The sequence below is a fragment of the Thamnophis elegans genome, chromosome 13 (assembly GCF_009769535.1).
Source record: "Thamnophis elegans isolate rThaEle1 chromosome 13, rThaEle1.pri, whole genome shotgun sequence".
Lineage (NCBI taxonomy): Eukaryota > Metazoa > Chordata > Lepidosauria > Squamata > Colubridae > Thamnophis > Thamnophis elegans.
In genome coordinates this window covers 49,025,046-49,040,937 of record NC_045553.1, presented here as the reverse complement: position 1 = coordinate 49,040,937, position 15,892 = coordinate 49,025,046, and positions in this window count along the sequence as shown.

Below are 15,892 nucleotides of genomic sequence, written 5' to 3'. Positions count from 1 at the left end.
TACGGCAAGCAGGAGCAAGGAGACCCCCAGGGTAGAAGGAGCCATGGGTGCTTCCAGGAGGGTGGAGAGAGCTGGATTTGTCTTCCTTCTTCGGGATCAGCTCGTGGACAGCAGCTTGCAACTCGCTCCCACCCCTCCCTCTGCCTTTGCCTCGGCAGAGAAATTAAATGTAATTAAGGAAGCCGTGAGTGCTGGACTCTCCTCCTTTCACATTTTTTCCTATCGGCTGGATTTTTTAAAAATGCATAATTGATGTGGCCATCAGTCCCTCTCCACTGCCTCAAGTTACAGGCGGAGAAGATTCGAAGAGGCTCACACTCCCTGCCTGCCTCCCCCCGGCTGATGTCACGCAAAGCCGATCACAGACAGATCCTCTTGGCTGATGCCTCTTGTGGAGACGGCCCCCAGGGGCAGATCCACGCCTTGTGACAACCCGAGAGAGGAGAGGCATTACGGGAGCCCTGCTTGAGGCTGTCTTGACAAATTGCTGGGGAGGCTTTCAGCTGGAGGTGTCACTCATGAACCTCTCAAGGGTGCTGATCAGAAGCGGATAATCTTGGCGCCATGATCCCTGGTGGGGCTGCCCTTCAGCTTCACGCCAGAGCCAGCCGTGTGCGGCAGCTGCCAAAAAAGCCAACACAGTTCTAGGCTGCATCAACAGACAGATGGAATCAAGATCACATGGAGGGTTAATACCACTTTATAATGCCTTGGTAAGGCCACACTTGAAATACTGCATCCAGTTTTGGTTGCCACGATGTAGAAAAGGTGTAGAGAGTTTAGAAAGAGTGCAGAGAAGAGCAACAAAGATGATTAGGGGACTGGAGACTAAAATACATGAAGAACGGTTGCAGGAACTGGGGATGTCTAGTTGAATGAAAAGAAGGACTAGGGGAGACATGATAGCAGTCTTCCAATACCTCAGGGGTTGCCCCAAAGAAGAGGGGGTCAAGCTATTCTCCAAGGCACCTGAGGGCAGGACAAGAAGAAATGAGTGGAAACTAATCAAGGAGAGAAGCAACTTAGAACTAAGGAGAAAATTCCTGATAGTTAGAACAATTAATCAGTGGAACAGCTTCCCCCCAGAAGTTGTGAATGCCCCAACACTGGAAGTCTTTAAGAAGATGTTGGATAACCATTTGTCTGAAGTGGTGTAGAGTTTCATGCCTAAGCAGGGGGTTGGACTAGAAGACCTTCAATGTCCCTTCCAACTCTGTTATTCTATTCTAGAATAATAGGTGGTTTGATGGATGGGTGGATAGAGGGAGAGAGAGAGACAGAGACAGACAGTTGGATAGAGATGATGGATGGATGGATGACAAAGATAGATTTATAGAGCTATACAGAGAAAGACCGATAGAGAGGCCATTGCCTGGGAGATCATCCAGTTAGGGCCTCCTTTCAGGTCCCTATGAAATAGGACCCATTTATGTTCTTGTGGTCATCTGCTTTTGAACCACTGGGTCAGTGGGAACTGGAGCCTTTGTCAGGAACTCACCCCACCCCAGGGCTGCAACAGGTCTTGAACATGAGGCTGCTGATAATCAGCCCAGCATTCTAACTTCGTGAGCCACCGTGCTCCTATACATAGACAGATAACAGGTATATAGGGAGGAGTGTGTGTGGTGTTGGTACGGGGAAGGAGAGAATCCCCATCTTCCAGCAGCAGGCCAGAAGGGAGGGGCACAGGAGGGTGCTCACCTTGCCTCATCTGTCTCCATCCAGGTCCAGCTGCAGCCCAGAGCAGCCCAGAGTCACTTAAGGGAGTTAAGAAATTAGTGCTTGGTACTGATGGAGTTGGCCTTTGACTGCCAGTTGTCACGTTGCAGAGAAAGTGAGTGCAAAAGCAGTGCTAATTTGATTACCTGTCTCTGTTAGCAGATAGACAGCCTCCTCCCGGCAGAGTGGAAATAGCTGGGAAGGAGGGTGGGCTGTTATTGAATGTTGATAATAAATAAAAGAAAATGCAGAGAACAGTTAAATCACCGCTGGCTGCTGGATTTCTTTTCCTTTTTTTCTTTCTCAGTGGTATCGTGCTGGTCTGGGCTTTTATGATCATATTTTTTCAGAATTTCCCAAGGTTCTTGAGTTGTTTTCCCCTTTAGGATTTTCATCCAAGTGTTTTCATCCTACACATCTCAGCTTTTCCCTCCTTCCACATCAACAAAACTGGTCTTTAACATACTTCTGCCTCTCTACTTCTCTGTAGATTTTCTTCCCGTAGCTCTCATCTTGCTCTTTGGTTCCACCACAAATGCGCGCACAACAAAAGCGCGCCTGACTAAACCGCGGTGTCTAAAGCGCGGTGACAAAACCGTGTGACGAATGAGCGACTAATTAGCCCTAAAGCGCGCTGACAAAAGCACGCCGACAGAAGCGTGCTATAACGTAACCCTCAACCTAACCCTAAACCTAACCCTAAACCTAACCCTAAACCTAACCCTAAACCTAAACCTAACTGTAAATCTTACCTTAAATGAAATTGCGCTTCTGTTAGCACGCTGTTGTCGGCGCGCTGTTGTCGGCACGCTTTTGAAATCGCGGTTTTAGCGCCGCGGTGTTGTTGCCGCACTTATGACGTTCGCGCTTTTGACGGGTCACCCTTGCTCTTTTTCAACTACTTCTCTGAACTGTCACTGAAGAAAATCAACAAGTACTAAAAGAGATTTCAGTCCATAAGGTGGACTATAATCCAATATAACAACTAGATTGTTTCAGTCCTCTATACTTCTTTATCCCCGGAGAAGAAAGACTCCAAACTTAAAAAAGCAGTGTTGTTTGAAGCCATTTTGGAGGCTAATCTGTTTCCCTCTAAACTAGCGTCGGGAAGAAGGAACCAGAAAGGGGGCAGAGAAGAGCAACCAAGATGATTAGGGGACATGTGAAGAATGGTTGCAGGAACTGGGGATGACTAGTAATGGCCAGCCATGATGAAGCTTTCGCACAACTAGAGTCCTCGGTTGGGGTGATAACCACCCATCAAAGGGTATAAAGTTGAAAAGGAGCCTGGGAAAATTCATGGAGGACCCAACTAATAAAGGCAGCTGGATGTGGGGAGATTTTATGGGGCTCATTGTCCATGTCTTGTGGCTGGGGAGCAGGTCAGTGGCCTTTGACCCTTGCTTGGAAATCCCTGAATGCCTTTTGTTGACCTCCAAGGGAGAAAGGAGGTGGGAAGGAGCCCTTGGTTGCATCCTGCCTCAAAGCTGGGCTGACCTTCCTACCTTCTTGGGAGGTGCTGATACATTGAATAAAACCAATAAAGCAGTGGTGAAATCACAATTTCCCCCCACTGGTTCTGGGTCATGTGACTGGGTTGGGCATGGCCAACTTTTTTTCACTTTCTAAAGCATTTTTTTTCCTGGTTTGGGCAAATAGGCAGGGAAAAAATACTTTAAAAAAGTGAAAACAAAGCTTCCAAAGACCACGCAACTCACAGCTCAGCCGGGCAATACTCGGAAGCTTTTTTTTTTACTACCAGTACAAAGAACCAAGGACAATCCTCCGTAGCAGATCAGCCGAACTAGGCTGAACCGGGAGGATTTCACCCCTGAAATAAAGGCTCATCAAATTATTCATTCTAAGCTGGGACGCAGAGAAAATTTCAAGACTTCGTTTCCGTGCCCCATCGAATCAGCTGGCTAGCCTGGCATTTGGTATTCCTCCCCACCTCCCTGCCTTTTTTCCATCCATCTCTGACGGCTCACAGGATGCCGGGCAGAAGGGAGGCCTGCAGTGTGAGCCATCAGAGATAAATTGGCAGCATCCGATCAGATTTATTTTCTGAAAATGGTATAATGGGACTTTATTAGTGCTCTAATCTGCTGTTCAGTAATTGGTTTTCCAGGAAATCAAAGACTCTCGGCGTCTAGAGACTGCCAAGTGGCGGAAAGAAGGAAGGAGCTCTCCTTCGGCCGTAACAAACTTTGCTGTCTCCAAACAAACCAGTCCATGGCTGAACGGGATAGCCAAGCCGACGCCTTCGCACCAGGGGTGAAATCCAGCCGGTTCTGACAGGTTCTGGAGAATCAGTAGCGGAAATTTTGAGTAATTCAGAGAACCGGCAAATACCACCTCTGGCTGGCCGTGCCCCTATCTATTCTCTGCCTTCTGAGATCCCAGTTGATAGGGAGGGAATGCGGATGTTACAGTATCCTTCCCCTGCCACACCCACCAAGCCACACCCACCAAGCCACGCCCACAGAACCAGTAGTAAAAAAATTTGCATCCCCCCACTAGAATGGGGACTAAGAAAGTCTTCATAAATGCTTCTCTCATTCGGCTGACTTCATCCCATTCCACTCACGGCATTTCTTTCCCATTACTTTTTGAGAAAGTGGGAAGGGGGTGGGGGAAGGAATAGGACTGGATCCTGGTTTCTCTCTCCCCTTCCCCACCCCCATTTCCTGCAGTTGGCAAAGATCCTTGAAGCTGCGGAGAAGAGACACACACACACCCCCGCCCCAAGGCAGAGCCTCCGACCCCGTCTGAGATGGAGAGCAGCCTCTGAAAGGGCTGCGCGGCGAGCCATTCCTTTCCTTGATGGAGACAAGCTCCCCATAAAAGCTAATGGGTTTTTGAAGGATATCAGGCAAGGGACGATCTGTTGGGCTGCGCAAGCCTTCCGTTTTGTGGAAATTGACACAGCCTTGGGGGTGGCATGCCACCAGTCGCACCGATTCAGCCAGGTCTGCGCACGCCACCTCCTTCTTCTGAGATGGAGAAATGGGGCGGAGGGCTAGCAGAGACCATAGTCTCTGAGGCACTCGAACGCCTCCTTGCAAAGGAAAAAAGGACCCCAGCTAAACAGGGATGGGGAATCACTAACCACCCAAAGGACCTGCCAGCCAAAGCGGGGTAGACTTTTGGCTAAGGTGTGCTTCCTCCTCGTTCTCACATGCTGCAGGCATCCCCACCTTCTCCTGCGGGGGCCTCCGTGGCCAGTAGCAGTGCCATAAACTCTCCCTAATTCCAGGAGAAACATCCTAACGGTGAAGAGCTGAAGAAGCTTCTTCGATGAGAAGCAAAATGTCTTCGAAGGAAAATCAGAAAGCCCAAAGACCTCTTTAAAAAGAACCTTTGGGGGCTTCCTAACAGTGAGAACAATTGGCCAGTGGAACAGAAGTTGCCTTCAGAAACTGTGGGTGCTCCAAGCCTGGAGGCTTTTAAGAAGATACTGGACAGCCTCCTGTCTCAAATGGCATACGGGAACCTCCTCCTTGATCAGGGGGTTGGACTAGAAGGCCTCCAAGGTCCCTTCCAGTTCTATTCTGATTGATTGCAATATAGTGAGGGCAGCATCTGGAGGCTGAGGGTTGCCACTATATCATCTAAGTGGCAGTGGTGGCGCAGTGGTTAAATGCAGCACTGCAGGCTACTTCAGCTGACTGCTAGTGCGGCAGTTCGGCTGTTCAAATCTCACCGGCTCAGGGTTGACTCAGCCTTCCATCCTTCCGAGGTGGGTAAAATGAGGACCCGGATTGTTGTTGGGGGCGATATGCTGACTCTGTAAACCGCTTAGAGAGGGCTGAAAGCCCTATGAAGCGGTATATAAGTTGAACTGCTATTGCTATTGCTATCCATGCCACTCATCTCTGCCCCAACTCACCAACTTATTGCACAAGGTGGGGACACCGTATCTGGGCATCCGATGACTGCAGATAGCAGCAAAGAGGTGCCACTTTCTGCCATATCACTGCTCTTCCTCTGCAGCCTAGACGAAACGACTTCGGGCTACGTATCAGCCTGGGATCCCCACACGGGTTTAGCAACAGGGGACCCCGTGAAGTCTGAGGGACCCCCCCCCCTTGTCATTGTAAGGGGAGGTTCCCCCATCAACTCCACCAAGATTCCCGGAAAGGAAGTTCTCAGCAGGCCTTCTGCGTGCTCCCGTGCCCCTTAATTCTTCCTGGCTCCCCCCCCACACTGTGCTTTAATGTCTCTTATTTGGGGAGGGGGAGGCAATTCTCAGTGGTCTAGAAATTTGGCCCCATATCACTTAAAATGCTGTAGAGTGCTCCCTTCTTGCTTGTCCCACAGGCCGAGTCGGGGGTGGCTGTAATTCAGTTCTGCTGTGCAGCGAAACGGAGCCGAAGTGTAAGTACTACGGGACCTTCCCTGCTGCTCCCGGATCTGATTTGTTGGAAAGCTCGGAGTATTTCGTGAGGAGAGAGGTGGCAGTGCTACACCCCCGTGCTAATTTAATCGCTGTCATGGGTCATTTCCGACACTGATGGGTTTTGCTCCCATACGAAGAAGCAACTCATCACCAGCATTTGGGGGGGGGGGGAGGAGAAACGGGGTGTGTTGTCTTGCTAATTACAAAGCCGTAAATGTCTCTTTAGGTAAATAACTCAGCCTAAAAAGAGGGGGCCTGGGACCCAAAGATGGCTGTGGCCGCAGTTGAAGATACTCGTGCTGAGAATTTGTAGGTGTTGCAAAGAATTGGCTGGGGATTTCTTGAAGGAGGAGAACTTTTTTTTTCAAAAGTTTTTTATTCTTTTACATACATTTATAGGTATACATTCATAGAGTTATTCTTCTTCTTTACATTTGTCATTCTTATACATTTATTATTCCATTTAAAAGGTTATAGTATACAGCTTGGGTTGCTTTATTTACCATCCCTTCCGCCTGTTTTAACACCACTTTATTTTCCCTTTCTTTTCTCCCCCCCTCCCTTCTCTACTTCCGTCCTTCTTCCCTTACCTCTCCCCTACTCCTACTCCTACTCTTCCCCTTCCCCTTCCTACCCTCTCTCCTTTTCTTACTCTCCCTTCCACCCTCCTCTCCTTGCCTCTTCCTTCCCTCCCTCCTCTTCCTCTCATCCTTAAGGAGGAGAACTTTATCCTCGCTGGCAATTTGTCTAGTCACAGATCCACTTGGGGGCAAAATCCAGGGGTGAGATTCAGCCAGTTCGGGCGAACCGGTGGCTCCGACGATCAGCTGAGAGTGAACTGGTTCGCTCCGACGATCAGCTGCACCCACCCATCTACCCCCGGGCTACACTAACCTATATTTCCTGGTTTGAAGCCCAGCTCATCAGCGCGGCAGAGTGGATTGCTGCACCTCAGCTGTTTTACTCACTGGGGCTGCAGTAGAAAGTACGTTTTTGAGCTGCATTCAAACCCACTGCGCCTGTGAGAAGCACACGCTCAGCAAACTGGTTGTTAACACCGGTTGACTCCCTCCTCTGAAAATATTCCCATGGACCCCGAGAGGTTCCCTCAAATTTCATTCCAAAGTTCAATCGTTGGAAGGAAATGGATGGAAGCAGGACGGGGCCACCCAAAGGCTGGAAGCAATAACAATAGCAGTTAGACTTATATACCGCTTCACAGGGCTTTCAGCCCTCTCTAAGCGGTTTACAGAGTCAGCTAATTGCCCCCAACAACAATCCAGGTCCTCATTTCACCCACCTCGGAAGGATGGAAGGCTGAGTCAACCCTGAGCCGGTGAGATTTGAACCGCCGAACTGCAGAACTGCAGTCAGCTGAAGTGGCCTGCAGTGCAGCATTTAACCACTGCGCCACCTCGGCATGACCCGGTGGGGAAGGCCAGCTGAGGCCCCTTGGTGAAGGCTGCCATGCTGTCAAAGGGGGACGCCGAGGCCTTTGTCGTCCTCTTATTTCATTTTTTAAAAATATTTTTAATTGAATAAACATTGCACACATTGGACACAGAGTGACCTTTCTGTCCTTGTCATTTCCATGCATATTCTAACACAACAACAAATACAATTTCTACTTATCGTACATAGCTCCTTTAATCTTATTAACACATCCCCTTATCCTCCTTTATCTATGTATTTATCCAGTTCCAGTTTTACAGCCCTCAAAATATTCTCTTCCGGCTCTTTTTCCTCATTTCCAACCATTGGTACATTTTGTTCCAAAGGTCATAATATTCTGTCTCGTTTCTGTTTTTGATTTCTTGTGTCAGCCTGCCCATTTCTGCACAAATCAAAGTTTTCTTTTTTCGCCTCTTCTTCGGTGGAGGCATCTCTGCTTTTCCAATTTTGCGCCTAGACCAATCTTATCCTCTTACTTGGAGAACAAAACCAATGCGAACTGTGGCTGTGATCAGCCACAATCTAGCCTGTGCCTTCGTTCCCTCTTTCTCTTTGAATCGCCCTCGAGATACTTTTGGGGTGATGGAAAGGCCTCCTCAACACTTCTCAGGTCCTTTTTGTATTGTATTTTGTATTTGTATTTTATTATTTGTATGCCGCCCTTCTCCGGGAGGACTCAGGGCGGCGAACAATTCAAGGGGGGAAAAAAGGGGAACATAAAAAACAAAATACAAATAATAAAAGTAAACAACAGTCGCACAACCATACATGTCGAGAGGGGAGGGAACTCATCACCCCCAGGCCTGTCAGCAAAGCCAGGTTTTGACGGCTTTCCGGAAGGCCTGGAGAGAGGTGAGGGTCCGAAACCCTGCGCGGAGTTCGTTCCAGAGGGCCGGAGCTGCCACAGAGAAGGCCCTCCCCCGGGTAATAGCCAGGTGGCATTGGCTGGTAGATGGCACCCGGAGGAGGCCAACCCTGTGAGATCTAATGGGTCTGTGGGAGGTAATTGGCAGCAGGCGGTCTGTTTTCTCTGCGGCTGCAGAGATGGTAATGTCACTCTTCAAGCCACGGGTTCTCCAGCTTGCATTTCCCAGCAGAGACGGACGGGCAGGAGTCACGCATGAACCAAGCAGGTTAACTTTTTAAATCTAACTACATGAACTGGGATGAAACAGCCGCATCCAAATCCATGGGATTTCCTTGCTGGTCGACTGATTTCAAGGGGTGGCTGGCACTTAGTGGCCAGGGGTGGGGTGGGGGGGTAGAGAGCAGGATGCAGGAAAAGCAGAAGGGTGGGTGGGTGGGTGGGAAGGTTGGGAAGGAAATTGGAGCCTTTGGCTGGGACTTTCTCAGAAACCACTTAAAACATTTTTATTTCACTCTGCTTTCTATTAATTGCTGCTGCTCCCCTTAATTGCTGTTGATGTATCGGTTGCTGTACTTAGACCGCAATACGATCTTAATAGGAATGAGCTTTTATTAAATTTCATGGCAATCAGGACGATATTTTAGGACATCTTCTGAAGCATCTGGAAGGGCCTGTTGGAGCTCTAAAAGGTGTGTGTGTGTGTGTGTGTGTGTGTGTGTGTGTGTGTGTAAGAATGTAAAGAGGGTTGCTAATTATCAAGGTACTCAACTTAGAACAGTTCGTGTGGTTACCGTGCAATGGCATTGAAAAAGTGACTTATGACCGTTTTCCACACTTATGACTGTTGCAGCATCCCCGTGATCACGTGATCCAAATTCTGCCGGTCGAACCACTGACTTGTACTTATGACGGTCGCTGTGTCCCCGGGGGTCACGTGATCCCCTTCTTTGAGCTTTCTGGCAAGCAAAGGAAATTGGGAAACATGCTTCACTTAATGACCAAGTTACTAACTTAACAACTGCAGTGATTCGCTTAACAACTGCTGCAGGAGAGGTCATAAAATGAGGCAAAACTCACTTAACAAGTGACTCAGCAACAGAAATCTTGGGCTCAAGGGTGGTCATAAGTCGAGGACTATCTGTATCAAAAAGATCACCAAAAAGATTGAGCTGACCTTGAAGCATGAGGATACCAGTTTGGGGAAATCAGACTTACACAGTTTTACACTGCTATCTATTGAAATTATTCCAGATAATCCAGACTCCATTCCAGCACCTGTTGTATTTATTCCAATCGTTTGAATCGGATCAACTAATTTGGTTTGAAGTTTAAAATGGATTTGGGAAATCAAGTTGAATTGACTCGATACTTGAGTATTAAGTGACAAATCAGATGATTTAATTCTCCAATAGAAATAGCACTTAGACTTATATACCGCTTCACAATGCTTTCCAGCCCTCTCTAAGGGGTTTACAGAGTCAACCTGTTGCCCCCAGCAATCCGGATCCTCATTTTATCGACCTCAGAAGGACGGAAGCCTGAATCAACTCTGAGCCAGTCAGGATCGAACTCCTGGAGTGAGCAGTGATTTAGCCTGAAGTACTGCATTCTAACCACGGAGCAACCACAGCTCATATATGGAGTTGGAAAAAGCCATCTGTCAGCTTCTGCTTTGCTGTTGCTTCAGCTGCCATGAAATGGGGAGGGAGGGCATGGTATTTGGGTGGGGTTACTCGATGTGCTGGAGGAATGTTCTGGAGTTCTCTGGATGGTCAGACTATGCATGCGTGGGTGTTTCCCGCCTGGACTAACGGCACCGACATTCCATCTTCGTGATGCCTTTTGAAGTTATCTCACACCTGACACTTGAAGGACTTATGATTGGACTAGGCCTATGATGCCAGGGGGTGTGGAATGGGCTATTCTATATATCAACTGCTTTCACGCCTAATTAATCAGACTTCGCTATGCAACCGCTCTTTAACCATTTTTAATTAGTAAAAGTACATTTGATTTTCCACGTATGGAGTCTCATGGTTTTTCTTTCCTAATTATTAAATGGAGAGGTGCTGACACCATCTTTTATTAAATATGGGAAAGTCCCCCAGTTTCATTTTGTTGAGTTTTTGATTCAACAGGAAAGTTGGATTTGGTTCAGAGAATTGATCGGATGGATTTGATGGGCAGTTGGGTCTGATTATCCAAGCCAAGGAAGTTGGCCCTCCTCCTCCTCCTCCTCCTCCTCCTCCTCCTCCTCCTCCACCACTTCCGAGTGAGCTGTTCGTGGTCCTGAACTTCCTGCTCCTCTGCTCCGCTTCCCTGCCCCTCTTCTTCCAAGCTGGCCCTTTCGCTTCCTCCAAATTCCCCAGCAGAAGAAGGGAAGCAAAGAAGGCGGCGTGGTTTCCATTTAGCCACATTGGCCATTAGACACCCTTCAGGTGTTAGCGATATTATGCCATTTCATTATCCATTACCGCCAGGTAATAATAAGTACACAAAAGGTATTTGCAGCCCATTGGCGCTAATGAATGGAATCAATCTCATTCCGTGCCCGTTCCACACTTCCGTGCTTCAGCTAGAATATTACCCAAGGTTAGATGCCAACTGCCTCCTCGGCAGAGGCCCCCACTGGCACACTCAATCTTGCATAGCTGCCTTGTGACACCAACAGAGGCCGACTTTCAGCCACAAGGTTGTAGATCAGGGCGGGAGGGAAGGATCTGTCCCCACCGTCCTCCTTTCTCCAGCAAAAAAAGCCTTGAAGAATTTTGGCTACCAATTGGTCTCCAGACGCAATCCAAGGTATGGGTTATTACCTTTAAAGCCCTACATGGCTTAGGGCCAGCGTACCTCCGAGACCGCCTACTGCCACATATCTCCCAGCGGCCAGTAAGATCCCACAGATTGGGCCTCCTTCAGATGCCGTCAGCCAGACAGTGTTGGCTGGCGGGCCCCCGGAGGAGAGCCTTCTCTGTGGCTGCTCCGACTCTCTGGAACCAGCTACCCCCGGGGATCCAGACCTTACCCACTCTCATGGCCTTCAGGAAAGCCGTTAAAACCTGGCTATTCTGGAAATCTGTTAAAACCTGGCTATTCTGTTGAGGTCCAGCCCTGATTAGAATGAATGCATGTGTTGTGATTTTAACCTGTCTTTTTCTTTTCTTAATTTTTTTCTTTCTCTTTTTCTTTTGTAAGCCGCCCAGAGTCCTTTGGGATTGGGCGGCATATAAATTTTAATAATAAATAAATAAATAAATAAATAAATAAATAAATGTGGAACTGATAAGAGAAAGAAGGGGGAGGGGGAGAGTCCAATACCCCACCGGTCTCCTCCTTTATTTGAATATGTGAGCAATACGTCTGCAGCCTCAATCAACGTGAATATGTACAAATGCAAAAAATGTTGTCTTTCAGTACTGGGTGAATGAAGTTTCCCCTTCCTACCTTTCCTCCCCTCCCACCCCCCAATTAAAACTCCTGCCTCTTGACGGCCTGCCTGCACCTGGGCCTGGAGCAGGGTTTTCTCCATGAATCCTCCGGGATTGGGCGGCCTATAAATCGTACCAATAAATAAATAAAATTTGGGAGAGAGAAATGAGAGCTGTCCCTCTGGATTCACCACCTATGCCCAGCCCCCCGAAGGCACCGCTGGACACAACTCATGAGTTCCGAGAGGTGAGATTCCTGATCTATGAATCCAGTAGATACCTGCTCACCAGACTTCCATGCTTCCATCTCGTATGGGTCGAACGCCTGGGATGATGGTTCCTTGGGGTTGGTAGCAGGACTGCTCCACCCCTGCAAACAGGAACTGTTCCAGCTGCCCGAAGACCAGTCCGAAATGCTCAAGAATCGGCCACGTGGGCACCTGGGGGATGTTTTTCTCCAGAGAGAGAGCATACGCCTGCTGCTTCCTCCGCCACCTCCCTACGGAGGATTCTTTGGGCGTGATTCTATTTGAACACTTTCCTTTATTCCGCTTCCCCATTAATAACATTTGCAGGCTGCTCCCTTTAAAATTAATGGAGTGTTTGCTCCCAGTCGAGATCTAAACCGAGGAAATTTCCTCCCTCCGCTCATCCCTGCTCCGGGGAACGGCAGGAAGAAACCAGCTCCCCGCTTTCCTGCAGATCTCAAGGCAAGCCCCAGAAAGTTCCAAGGCTGGGATGTCCAACCTTTTGCAACTTTTAAGACTTGCGGACTTCAACTCCCAGAATCCCCCAGCCAGCTTTTTGCCGCCTCTCAGGAAGCTCCCTCCGGCGACCTTGCCCTCCAATACCCAAAGAGGGAGAAAGTTAGGAAAGAGGCAGAAGTGAAACTCGAACTCCTTTCTGATGTTCTCTCAGGATAATTGCCTTCCAGGTTGGCACCGCAGCGCCTTTCCATCTTGCTTGTTAAAAGCAAAGAGATATTTGAGAGAATTGGAATTCATTAGTCTTCCTATCATCGGGAGCTTACTTAGCCTTAAATTGGTGGTTAGCAAACATCCCCGGTAATTCCTCCGTCTTCTTATTCGTCTTCCGCCGGTTTGCCATCCTGCTGGAACAGATGTTCGGCGTCTGTCGGGGAGGCTCTCCGCCTCGGAGTGGAATGGGAAGGCACGCGGGATTCGGCAGCCAAGACGAAACTCAATCTAAACAAATTGGGCCTTTCCCTTTCTCGACTAGATTGTCTGCCTAATCAGATTTCCCCAAGGCCCTCCTAAGAACGGGGGGAACGTCAGATGGATCCCCCCCCTTTTATGGGTACAAAACAGGCGGCGGAAGATCAGCAAAGGAAGCCGCCGAGAGGGAGAGGGAGACGGCTCCAGGCACGGCAATGGCTGCCCGAGGCTGCCTTGGTTAGCAGCTGGGGCTGCTGTGTCCTCGACCGCAGTGTCTTCGGAGGCTGCCACTTCTCGAGGACACACGGAGAACGAAGAAGTGGGAGCAAAGGCCGCCCCTCCCGCCTGCTGTATTCTCACGTTGCAACGTGAGCGTTGAGCTATGGGGGGGGCAAAGGATCAGGGCCACCAGTTGCAGTACAGAAGATATTTTGTGCGAGGCTCCACTCGAGTCAATAGCAATAGCAGTTAGACTTATATACCGCTTCATAGGGCTTTCAGCCCTCTCTAAGCGGTTTACAGAGTCAGCATATTGCCCCCAACAACAATCTGGGTCTTCATTTCACCCACCTCGGAAGGATGGAAGGCTGAGTCAACCTTGAGCCGGTGAGATTTGAACAGCCGAACTGCAGTCAGCTGAAGTAGCCTGCAGTGCTGCATTTAACCACAGCGCCACCTCGGCTCTTCAAGCAAAGCTCAGTCTCAAACTGGGGCCTGAGAAGGGCCCACAGAATTCAGCAGGTTTTGATTTAAACCATTTGTGGGAACGTAATGACTCCAAGCTGATGGTGCATTTAACTCTGGCCCCAATGCTCTTCTCCGACATCAATGGAAGATACTCCACTTGCCCCCACTGTCCCCCACGAATAATTAGCAATAGCAGTTAGACTTATATACCGCTTCATAGGGCTTTCAGCACTCTCTAAGTGGTTTACAGAGTCAGCATATCGCCCCCACAGTCTGGGTTCTCATTTTACCCACCTCGGAAGGATGGAAGGCTGAGTCAACCTTGAGCCAGTGAGATTTGAACCGCTGAACTGCAGCTAACAGTCAGCTGAAGTGGCCTGCAGTACTGCACCCTAACCACTGCGCCCCATCAGCTCTTGGAAGCCGTTTGGTTGGGAGCCAGCCTGGGGTCCATCTTCGCCATCTGAGAAGACCTCCACCATGTTCCTGTAGATAGAAGGTTTTTCACGGCAAACTTATTTGGCCATGCGGAATCCCATGTCATCAGGGTAGACAAGTAGACACAAGGACAGTTTTTTCCCACACGTCATCCCTCTGCTAAACAAATAATTCCTTCACCACTGTCAAATCATTCACTAAGGCTGCATTACTATTACTATTAGTCTTCTCATCATTCCTATCACCCATCTCATCCCATTTATGACTGCAGGACTGTAACTTCGTCGCTTGCATCCTTACGATTTATATTGATATTGTTTCCTGATTGATTATTTGTACCCTATGACTATCATTAAGTGTTGTACTTTTATGATTCTTGGCGAACGTATCTTGTCTTTTTATGTCCACTCAGAGCATCTGCACCAAAGACAAATTCCTTGTGTGTCCAACCACAACTTGGCCGATAAAGAATAAAGAAAGAATTATATTCTAAAGAATTATATTCTAAAGGAAGAATTTCCCTCGGACAGGTCTCACCCGTTCATTCCCCATCCGTCTCTCTCACCAAAATCATTTTCATTTGGGAGATCTTGGTGGTGAGAACAGACTCGACTTCCTGCTAATTGGGCTCCCGTTCTGCAGCTCTCACTCAAGAATCTCCGCCATGGAAATGAACGTGAAACGGGAATTAGTGAACCCAGAACCCCCTGGTGGGTTGAGAGCTAATGAGATTTTTGCCTGAATCCTGCAGGCGGGCACTTCCCTCCTCCCTCTCCCCTTTTCCAGGCAAGCTGGCCACCCTTGCGATTCCCAAAATGGGTTTCTTTGCAGGCGGAGGAGAATATCCGAGCAAGCCACGGAAGGTGACACCGAGGCCTCAAATTACAAGTGACACCTTCCCCAGGAGCCCCTCGGAACTGCAAAAAAAAAAAAAGAAGAGATTCTCTTTGTTTTTGGTACCCGTGCCGGGCAAAAGCCCTCGGGAGTCAGCATCGCCGCAGCCAATTGCCAACGTGTGTGAGCAAAATCTCATCTGGGGGGTCCTCGCTGGCTCTTGCTCGCTCGCTGCGCTTCTGATGGCTCTTTTGATGAGCTGCTGAAGCACCAGCGTCCCAGCAGGAAAGCGCAAATGAGATGTGCTGGGCTGTCTGGCTCTCCCCGCTCTTTATGAAGGATGCCGTCTCCACGGCAGGGCCTGGAGGCTGGGCCTGGATGGAGCCCATCCCAGCAGCTCCGATGCTGGCAGGGAGGAACTGGTAGAAGGAATAGCAATAGCAATAGCAGTTAGACTTATATACCGCTTCATAGGGCTTTCAGCCCTTTCTAAGCGGTTTACAGAGTCAGCATATCGCCCCCACAATCCGGGTCCTCATTTCACCCACCTCGGAAGGATGGAAGGCTGAGTCAGCCTTGAGCCGGTGAGATTAGAACCGCTGAACTGTTTTGCAAAGCCTGGGAGGGAGGGGGCTGATGATCTCCCCCTCCCTCCTCCTAGCGAGGATGTGATGGCACCGAGGGTGAACTTGGGCATTTCCCCCCTCTTTTTGCTGTGCCCCAGTTCGGCTCGCTCGGAAAGCCGCCAATCGAGGCGCGGCCTCTCCGGAATGGCCCTCTGAATTATCGAGATGTGAAAGGTTTATTATGCAAACATAATAAACGTAATAAGGGATGTGTTTATTATGCAAACAGCAACTGAGTTATGTGTCCTTTAAGACTACTAAATAGT